This window comes from Alnus glutinosa, chromosome 11 (assembly GCF_958979055.1).
Source record: "Alnus glutinosa chromosome 11, dhAlnGlut1.1, whole genome shotgun sequence".
Taxonomy (NCBI): domain Eukaryota; kingdom Viridiplantae; phylum Streptophyta; class Magnoliopsida; order Fagales; family Betulaceae; genus Alnus; species Alnus glutinosa.
In genome coordinates this window covers 9,685,620-9,695,568 of record NC_084896.1, presented here as the reverse complement: position 1 = coordinate 9,695,568, position 9,949 = coordinate 9,685,620, and the positions used below count along the sequence as shown (strand labels likewise).

Here is a 9,949-nt window from a genome sequence, read left to right as displayed (position 1 = left end):
ATAAATAATTTACGCAAGCCATAGAAGAAGACCTCTAAATACATTTGTATAACAAGGCAAGATGATCAACATCAAAAGACACATGAGGCCAATAATTCCGTTCAATATCACAAGATAACTTTTATGTTCTTGGTTGTCTGCATCACCTTAGAAGTGTAAACATGAACCTATTATATGCAATCATTATAAAATAAATATTTTATGGGAAAAATATACTTTACCCCCCTAAACTATAACCACATTTTCATTTACGCCTCCAAACTTAAAAAAGTGACATTGGGGAATTAGACACTTCTTCAATCAGATCAGAATTGCACAACCTCTACAATGATAAAACATATGGAAGGGGAAAAAAAAATAGAACTAAAACAGTTGGCAGTTAAATAAGATATGTTAGCTGCTATGTACTCTTGCAATTGAAAACATTGAAGGTTCCCACTCTTAATCATATACCTTTTAAAGTCCCCACGCCTTTCTTATGGAAATGTTTGTAAGGTTCTAATGCTCAATAATTTTCTCAACATGGTGTTAAAATCAAATTAGAAAAAGGAATGAATGCTTACAAAAATTTCACCTCAACACTCTGCTTTCCAAACCATGTTCCTATAAGGTACTCCTCTTTGTCTTCTCCTGGATATGAACACTGAAAGATATAGCAGTCTCCACTATACAATTTTGACTGATCAGAAGCTGGAAGGAGAATCTTTTCCTGGCCGCTCACATGCCAAACCTGCAACCAGGATTGAGCTACTATTAGCAACACAAGCATAAAGCAGAACATGAAATTTTTTAATAAACAAGTTGAACATGGCCCAAAAGCTACATCTTTCATATGATTTTCTTCACAGATATCTGAAACACATGTTGTGCATTGGCAACACTCCCTATGGTTTAATGATGAAAGACAACGCTGAGGGATTATAAGAGTTACATAGAATTTGAGAGAGCAAGCAATTAAATTTAATTCAAAGAAAGAAATGACCAAGGTACCAACAGATATGGTGTTGACTCTGATTTTGTGTTTTCTACCCACTTCCAAAGCAAGCTAAAAAATGTGGCAAGTTATAATTAGAAATGCACAGGTAGAAAAGAAATGCAAACTTACTCGTGTGTCACTCTCTAGGGCAGCTTTTGCAGAACTCATACCTCCACCATATCTGTGTATAGAAATATCAGAATTCTCAACTCTGTAAACAAGAAAAGTGAAGCAAACAATGGATAGCATACATACCCAGGAATGATCCTCTCGGATGCAATCTCAAGGCAAAGCGCCACTCCTCATACAACCTTCACAATCAAAATCTTATTTCAAGATTAAAGAAATGAACACTAAAGAAAAAGGATAAAATTTGAAGTTTTCAATCATTTATCAACAAAATCCAAACTGAAAAGTTTTCAATCATACGAAAACACAACAATTCAGTAAAAAGATTAAGTAGAGTTTTGGTGGCTAATGTAATACAAACAAATTAAAATCATAAAATTTTCAGAGGCAGAAACTTAACAGAAAAACACACCCAAAACAACAATTTCCAACGAAAATACAAACGAATCCAAAGAAAAAATCCTAAAGAAATTTCAATACCCATTCAGTTAGAGCCAACCCAAACACCACAAAACAATCCAAACAAAATTTACAATACCTATTCATATTCTCTACCGAAAATCTTCATTAATAGAAAAACACACTCAAAACAACAATTTCCAACAAAAATACAAACGAATCCAAAGAAAAAATCCTACAGAAATTTCAATACCCATTCGGTTGGAGCCAACCCAAACACCACAAAACGAACCAAACAAAATTTACAATACCCATTCAGATTCTCTACCGAAAATCTTCACAAAACAACCCAAATCAAAACAAAAATCAAGAAATCAAGCCCAAAAATTATACTTGCCCATAAAAAAATGGATTTTTTATTGTTTGGGTGCTGAGAAAATGCCAAAACTCCAAGCTTTTTGGCCTCACTGGCGTTGGGCCGTGACCCACTGGCCCCGGCGTTGATGTCCGCCCCAAACGGTAGCTAGCCCACCACACGTCTCCCTCAAGTTCTCTCTAATTCTCTCCATCTCTTTCGGTCTCTCTTTCTTTCTCTCTCTAATCTCTCTCTCGGTTAGCTCCTTACAAACACAAAGAAAGAAGAACAAGAAAGAAGAAAGAAAGGGCAGGGGAGAAAGGAAGAGAAAAGAGAAAGAAAAAAAGTGTCTAAAATTTTTTAACAAAAAAATTGGGCGCGGGGTACACGAAAAATTTCATGTATCGCGGGCGCCTCCCCCCGAATTTCAAAACAACTGGAGTCGTTTTGGGGCTCCAATCGGAACCGTTTTAAAAAAAGAGTTCCAACCGGAGCCGTTTTTCTCAAAACAATTCAAATTAGACCCCTTTTTTTTTTTATTTTTTTCTTTTTTTTTTCTCAAAATGGCTCCAATTGTTTTTAACTTTTACTCAATTTATTAATACAATTTTTACTCAATTGATTAATATATGTTACTTAATATTTATGTGTGTGTATTAGTTAACATATATACTAACTAGTTAGCTCATAAACTAACATATTATCTAGTTAATTAACATATACTAAGTAAACGAGTGATCGATTGTGGCACGATCATGTGATGGATCGTGGTACGATCATGTATGATCGATTGTGGTTCGATCTATGTGATCGATCGTGGTACTATCTAAGTGTGATCGATCGTGGTACGATCAATGTGATCGATCGTGGTATAATCTATGTGATTGATCATGGTACGATCTATGTGATGGAACGTGGTATGATCCATGTGGTCAATCGTGGTACGATCCATGCGGTCGATCGTGGTACGATCTATGTGGTTGATCGAAGTATGATGTATGTGGTCGATCGTGGTATGATCTATGTGATCGATCGTGGTACAATCATGTGTGATCGATTGTGATACGATCATGTGTGATCATTCGTGGTATGATCTATGTGATCGATCTTGGTACAATCTAAGTGTGATCGATCGTGGTACGATCAATGTGATCGATCGTGGTACGAACTAAGTGTGATCGATCGTGGTACGATCAATGTGATCAATCATGGTACGATCATGTGTGATCGACCTTGGTATGATCATGTGTAATCGATTGTGGTACGATTAGTGTGATGGAACGTGGTACGATCTACGTGATTGAACGTGGTACGATCTATGTGGTCGATCGTAGTACTATGTGATTGAACGTGGCACGATCTATGTGGTCGATCATGGTACGATCTTTTTGATCAATCGTGGTACGATCTATGTGATGGATTGTGGTACGATCTATGTGATCGATCGTGGTACGATCTATGTGATCGATCGTGGTACGATCGATCAGACTAATGCACTAGGATTATTGGATGTTCGATCGATAAAAGTAATACACTTGGATCGATTAGATCTTCTAACGATCATATGCTCATATCATGATCGATCAGACTAGTACTTAGGATCGATCAGACTAATGCAATAGGATTGATTGGATGTTCAATCGATCAAAGTAATACACTTGGATCGATTAGATAGGATTAATCGCACGTTAGATCGAACATTCACTGTGTCAAGTTTGATTGAACATTCGTATCAGATCTTCTATTGATCCTATGATCCTGTTATGATCGGTTCTAGTTCGAGATCAACTATTTAATTAAGCTCAAATCATAAATGAGTCAGTCTTGAAATCTCAAAGCTCGCATCGTCTTGATTACAACCCTAAATACAACTTATGTAGTGCATATATATATATATATATATATATATATATATATATATATATATTAATTAGTGCTATATATATTAATTAATATTATATATAGTATATAGGGTTGAGTTATTATAAATGGAGTCATTTTTTATTTTTAAAACGGTTTCAATTGGACCGTTTTAACAAAAACGACTCTAATTTGAGACAATTTTTTTTTTTTTTTTTTTTGTTTAAACGGCTGCAATTAGAGCCGTTTTAGAAAAGCGGTTCAAATTGGCTCTAATTAGAGCCGCTTTTGTTAAAACGGCTCAAACTAATTAGAGCCATTTTAAAAAAGCGGCTCCAATTGGAGCCGTTTCAACTAAAACGGCTCTAATTAGAGCCGTTTTAATTAAAAATAGCTCAAAAAGCCCTTTTTTTTTCTTTTTTTTTTTTTCTTTTTTTTTTTTGTAGTGATTATGCTTTGCTATTCAAACTCTATAAATCTATCATTTGCAAACCATGCCTTCTTCAAAACAATAAATCAATCAATATGCATCTTTAACAATCTACTTTACATAATTAAATCCCAACTGCGGCACACATTCAAACACTTTAAATCAATTTAACACCTTTCATTCATGCATAAATTTCATAAACATCATTGCTATATTTGAACATAATAGGAAACTACTCAAATCATTCCAAATCATATATTCAAGATAGAGTCGGTTCGGATTTGTAAAACAATATATATATTTGCAATTCAATAATACTTAAAATATAACTTCTTAATGAATAGAATACTCACTTTGGCTGCATTGGACTCTTGACTTGAATATTCTACTGGATTCTAGTCACTTGGACTCTACATTGAAGGACCAATTAAAGTCTTCAATCCAGACACGAGCCTACAAACATTGGTAATATTAGACTATGCTATTGAACCTACAATCTATGACACATAAGTTACACGCTTCCTCACACGTCGCGTTACCCGCTTCTAAGACTAGCTAGGTATTCTAAACTATTATTAGGTTAACGTTTAGGGTTAGGTTCATATTTTATTCATCTTATTATCTGAGTTACGCGTACTATTTTATTAGTCTACTTATTGTTATTAAGTCACATCATCATAATTAATCCTTTTTATAGCTTCTTGTTTATTTACCAAGTTAGCAATATATATATATATATATATATATATATATATATATAAGCCATATATTACGTATATGCATATGTATGCATATATACATATACACATATAACACTTAAACCTAATCCGATGATACACTAAAATACTATGTGACATGGATAGGTGAACTAGGTACTTAGTCATCTTATTATCATTATTAACTATAAGTTTTATACTTGTTTATCCATTTAAGCTAACTAAGTGTATTCACTCCATATATATATATATATATATATATATATATATATATAGAATGCTTATTAAGCTAAGCACGACCTCACAATACACTAAGGTATTTCATATTGGATAGGTAAGTATATTAATCACCTAATTACATTACCAATTGACTTTGGAGCCTATTTATGTATTTCTATAATGTCACTATTTTATATTTGTTGTCTTAAGGCCATTTGGACAATTTATCATTTTAAAGCATTCTCATTTAAACATTACACTTAATACTTAATCCTTGCTAATTACTAGTAATCTATGCAACTTAGGTCATAGGACCTAATTGGATTAAACCATAACTCCCTTCGTATCTTCATCTTCAACTACCCTATGCAACTCTTATTCTTTTATTACATAAATACTTGAGTACTTAGACTATGGGGCCTTAATCTTATTTAACATATTAACTTATTGAACCTTATTACACTTTATTTTTTATTTACCCCACTTTTTTCTAATTACTTGTTTCACTCTTTTCTCTTATACTCCACTCACATTTCTGCCCAAGGCATTAGCCATGAGCTACCAAAATCAACCCCCATTAACTTAACAACCAGTGTCATCAAATTACCAACCCAAAGCCATATTTGGGTTCCACCAAAAACACCCATCCAAATCAGCCCATACATTCTCCAAACTCAAACTATCGATCACTAAGCTAAGCCCCAAAAATACAACATCAAATCTGCCAAGACTTCACATCAAACCACCAAAATCCAAGAGCCCAAGAGAACAACCCAATCGGTCCATCCCATGGAAGTCCATCCAAAATTCCAAAAATCAACAATAGAACATTAAACACAAGCTAAAATCACTAAAAACCAAAACCCCAAAAGACATACACCATTCGGCCATCCCTTTCCAAACTCACCATGAAACCTTAAATTTCCATCTTAAGCAAAACCCACGATTTCAACTCAAACAGACCTATATCACAATTTTAAAACAACCAAAAATGAAACACAAGTGCAGAATTTCTAATCCAAGAGAACCCACTCGGTTCACACAGAAAATCCAAGGTAATTTCTAACCAAAATCAAAGGCAAGGGAAAAGGAGAATCTTAACCTCAGTTTGCTGCATTTCGGACTCCCCTTGCTTGGTGTTCTCCGGTGCTCTGTCCATCACAGCTCGCCACTCTCACTCAAGCTCGTGTGTGCAAGAAAAATGGAAGAAGAGAAGGGAGAAATAGGGGGGGGGGGGGTTCGGGTGCTGCTACGGGTTGGAATCGAGAGGAATGGAGGAAGAAGGAAGAAGAAGAGAAGGGGGAGGCGTGATGCTGCGTGAGGCCGAGAGAGGAAGAGGGAGAGAGGTGTCGGGAGGAAGAAGAAAAGAGAAAAGGAAAACGGAGAACTTGCGAGAGAGAGAGGGGGAGAGAAAAGGATGTCATGCGGTCCAAAAGGGAGAAAAGAGATAGAGAGAAAGAAAGAGAAAAATGAAGAGAAAAGATAAGGTGGGACACATGGCGCAATGTGAGTGGTTGGGAGAAGATAAGGATATCCTCTCCAGACAACCGGGTAATGCCACGTGGCAAGGATATGATTCTCTCTATTTAAAGCCCCTAGCTTATATAAATTACAGTAGGACCCCATTTTATTAAAACCCTATCACTTAACAATTAACATTTGATCTCACATTTATTTAAATTACACATTTACTAATGTGATTAATTATTTATTCAATTAGGACCTACTATAATTATTATCCATCTTAACTCCATTGTATTATATTTTCATAACATAAATATTATTATCTAGGATATAATTATTATTCCAATTTCCATTATTTGTATTAGACTCTTTTATTTCAATTATATAAATATAATCACAAAAATATAAGAATAATTCCCTCTTATTTAATAAATGTGATTTATTTAATTGCTAAACTTCCTATTTAATTTTCTCCCCCTCGGCAGTTAGCTCAGCCTTGGTGCACGAAGAATCCGGAACACAGAAGCCGGTGTACTTTACTAGCCGGGCCCTGTGGGCAGCACAAGTTATCGTCGAATAGAGAAGTTGGCATTCGCCTTAATCATTTCAACTCGGAAGTTAAGGCCGTACTTCCAAGCACATGTTATTCGAGTACTCACCGAGTATCCACTAAAGAAGGTGCTGCAAAAACCCGACCTTTCGGGAAGACTAGTCAATGGGGCGATTGAGCTTGGGGAATTCGACATTGAGTTCCACCTGAGAACTGCAATCAAAGGGCAAGCCCTAGCATACTTCATTTTAGAGTTTTCCAACATCCCTGAGAGTTCAGAATTACCTGAGGCTGAGACCTGGGTATTCTATGTAGACGGATTGTTTACCGATTTCATGAGCGGAGCGGGAGTTGTGCTAATGAGTCCTGAAAATGATGAAGTCTCGATGGCCGTCAAGCTGGATTTCCCGAAAATCAACAACGAAGCAGAATATGAAGCCATTTTGGCAGGGCTCAGGATAGCAAAGGAGCTCGGAGCAAAAAACTTTAAAATCAACTCAAAACATTCTTAACCTTTTTTGCTTTTTATATCACATCAACAATTTTTTTTTTATTATTATTTAAATAAAAAAATCCACTACAATCCAAATTTTTTCTACTTTTTCATATAAATTCTTTTTATTTTATATCACATCAATCACTTTTTACTCACACTCAAAAATATAATTCTCCCATAAGGGAAGGGGAGGGGAGGGGAGGGGGATTACTAAACAGGGCCAATATGATCAAATACCTGGCCAAAGTCCACAAGTTCCACGAACAAGTCAACCGGGTGGCAATCACGCAGCTCCCAAGGGTTTAGAATTCCTGTGCTAACTCATTGGCCCGGCTGGGATCCGCAACCGATGAAGAGATCGAGGTGTCAACACAGAAGGTGAGAGTCATGTCTAACACATCTATAGCCATTGCCAAGCTAATTATACAAGTCGATGACATTTACAACAGTCCTGACTGGGATAGAGATGTCATCAAGTACCTAAGAAGAGGAACTCTCCCGAAGGACAAGAAGGAAGCTCGGAAGATATGTACTCAGTACGCTTGGTACACCCTCATCAATAATGTCTTGTACTGCCGAGGATACACTCTGCCACTACTAAAGTGCCTCTCCAAATTCGAGGCTGAGTTCGTCTTGAAAGAAATCCATGAAGGTGTTTGCGGCGAACACTCAGAAGGGTGGATGTTAGCATACAAAACAGTAAGAGCCAGTTATTATTGGCCAACAATGAACCGAGATTCTTCCGAGATGGTCAAACTTTGCGACAAATGGCAAAGGTTCTCAAAAGTCGATCAGAGTCCTCCGACAGAATTAAGCTCCAATTCTTTGCCCTGGTCATTCGCACAATGGGGGCACAATGGGGGGTTGACATCGTTGGGCCTATGCCCCTGGGAAAAGGAAATTGACGGTTCCTTGTAGTTGCTATGGATTACTTCACTAAGTGGGCAGAAGTGGAACACCTGGCAACACTCACGACTGAAGAAATGAAGAATTTCCTATGGAAATATGTAGTGTGTCGGTATGAAATTCCCCACGCACTAGTCACCTACAATGGCACTCAATTCGATTGCAAACCATTCTGAGACTAGTGCGCCGAGTTGAATATCGAGCACTACTTCTCCTCAGTAAGCCATCCCCAAGCCAACGAACAAGTGGAAGCAACTAACAAGACTTTAATGAAAATCCTAAAGAAATAGTTGCCTAGCAGAAATGGAGGATGGGTGGAGTACATTTACGAGGTTCTATGGTCATACAAAACAATGTCTGGCACCGCAACAGGAGAAACCCCAAACTCTCTTACGTTCGAAACCAAGGCTGTCATCCTAGGAGAAATCAGATCCCCTAGTTTTCGAATCCAGCATTAAAATTCCAGTCTCAATGAAGAAGGGATCAACCTCCATCTAGATCTTCTATATGAGAAGAGAGAAAAGGCAAAGATCCGAGGAGCCGTCTACAAAGAGAAGACTGCTCGATACTTTAACAAGACAGTAAAGCCTTGGTCCTTTGTCTTCGGAGATTGGGTTCTGCGAAAAGTCACCTTGGCCACTAAAGACCCCACCAAGGGAAAGTTAGGTCTGGTCTGGGAAAGTCCTTATCGAATCATCTAATCCCACCACAAAGTAGCATATCACCTAGAGTCATCAAATCAAAAGATGTTGCCAATACCATGGAACGTCGAGCACTTGTGCAAATATTATATGCAACAGTTCCATGTATTCTGTCTTTCCCTGTGAACTAATAAAGAATGTTATTCAGTCAGATTTTGATTTCAGTCAGAGCATCATTCGACCCTCGTGGAGGCGACAGATTTTTTCACTTAGCCTCAACAGAAGTTTCAATTACAAAAGTAGAGGAGCTACTTTTTCACTTAACTTCAATTGAGGCTTCAAGTACAAAAGTAAAGGTGAGAAATCTCTTACACTTAATTTCGACCGAAGCTTCAAGTACAAAAGTAGAGGCGCTACTTTTTCACTTAGCCTCAATTGAAATTTCAAGTAACAATAGTACTCTTCCACTTAATTTTGACTGAGGCTTCAAGTACAAAAGTAGAGGAGCTACTTTTTCACTTAGCCTCAACTGAGATTTCAAGTAACAAGAGTACTTTTCCACTTAGCTTCGACCAAGCTAAGTACAAAAGTTGAGGGGCATCCCAAAAAATTTGAGACTTCTGAAGTTTCAAGTACAAAAGTTGAGGGGAATCCCAGAACAACCGAGCCTCCTCCAAACTTTTCAACTTAGCTTCGACCAAGCTAAGTACAAAAGTCGAAGGGCATCCCGAAAAATCCGAGACTTCTACAAACTTCTCCACTTAACTTCTCCTGAAGTTTCAAGTACAACAGTTGAGGGGCATCTCCG

The 9,949-nt window shown here is 37.0% G+C and overlaps 1 long non-coding RNA gene across 2 annotated transcripts; it reads right to left on the bottom strand.

Annotated features, from left to right (window-relative positions):
* Positions 1–416: 416 nt before the first annotated feature.
* Positions 417–6,500, bottom strand: LOC133882596 (uncharacterized). Of its 2 annotated transcripts, XR_009902691.1 has the most exons (5): positions 6,187–6,500; positions 4,503–4,602; positions 1,232–1,287; positions 1,106–1,157; positions 417–730 (listed from the first exon to the last, which is right to left on the bottom strand). It is a non-coding gene; the product is annotated as an uncharacterized LOC133882596 (long non-coding RNA). The 2 variants fall into 2 exon arrangements; XR_009902690.1 differs by lacking the exon at positions 4,503–4,602.
* Between the last annotated feature and the right edge of the window lie 3,449 nt (positions 6,501–9,949).